The sequence below is a fragment of the Atta colombica genome, unplaced genomic scaffold, assembly GCF_001594045.1.
Source record: "Atta colombica isolate Treedump-2 unplaced genomic scaffold, Acol1.0 scaffold27, whole genome shotgun sequence".
Lineage (NCBI taxonomy): Eukaryota > Metazoa > Arthropoda > Insecta > Hymenoptera > Formicidae > Atta > Atta colombica.
In genome coordinates, this window is record NW_017259370.1 from 1,189,883 (window position 1) to 1,190,864 (window position 982).

A 982-nucleotide genomic window follows, 5' to 3' on the forward strand; every position below is an offset into this window, starting at 1 on the left:
AATATATATATTTTTGGACGTATTTTATATACATACAACTTGAACATTGAGTGCATGATCACCCCAATGATTCACATGTTTCTTCGTATTCCTTAGGTTCTTTTATATTAATATAAGTGCAATCAATTGCCCCAATTGCCTATAAACAGTTGAGGAGCATTTTAAAATTTTTCCTGGGCTGTTTGGCGTCAGTCGTGGGAAATTGTACTCATTGTCACAGCAGAATATCATTTATGACTCTTCATGTGCAATGACTGATGGCTGCCTTAATTATATCCCATTGTTCTTCAATTACACCTTGGAAACAGCATAAAATCGCAGAGTTGTTAATATCTAAGCAAAAAAATATTTATAATTTATAACAAATTATAAAAATGTCTGACTTTCTATAAATAATAATTCTATATGTTATACAAAACAAAACTTTGTAAAACCATATAGTAAGAGATAACTTCAATAAAAACAATTCTAATGTATAGTAGATGTCTGAGAAACATAGTTCCAGATACTTGTAGAAAGAGAAATATGGATATTATTTTTATTAGTCCATACTTATAACGTCTATGATAATATTTAATTGTAAAATATTATTTGAAACAAAGAGTAATGTACATACCTGACATTCTGGATAAGACCATGTTGCCATTCAAGTTCTAATTTTCATCTTAATATCAATCAAATCCATTATATCAATCAAATTCATTGCAATCTCTGTATTAACTTGGTATAACTTTCGTTATTATAAGAAATTTCGTGTAATGAAGATCAAAGAGATCATGCATGTCTCGCCATTCTTTTCTTTGAACACGTTCAAAACGCGTCTTAATCGATGCTCCAAATATATTTAATCCCACGCTAAAAATCTTAATTCAACTATTATATGATAACACTAAAAACATTCCATTTAAAGAAATTCAGTAAAAATAACAATTAAATTTAATAATAATAAAATTTACAATTTAGTATTTTTTATATAAGAAAT

At 27.2% G+C, this 982-nt stretch overlaps 1 long non-coding RNA gene across 1 annotated transcript in view; it reads right to left on the reverse strand.

The window, feature by feature from the left end:
• The window catches only part of LOC108689460, a 2,314-nt gene that overhangs the window by 956 nt on the left and 376 nt on the right, over positions 1 to 982 (reverse strand). Inside the window, exons 2-3 of the long non-coding RNA XR_001931831.1 lie at positions 617 to 863; positions 37 to 333 (exon numbers count right to left, since the gene is read on the reverse strand). This is a non-coding gene — a long non-coding RNA (uncharacterized LOC108689460). The remainder of the gene's footprint in view (positions 1 to 36; positions 334 to 616; positions 864 to 982) is intronic.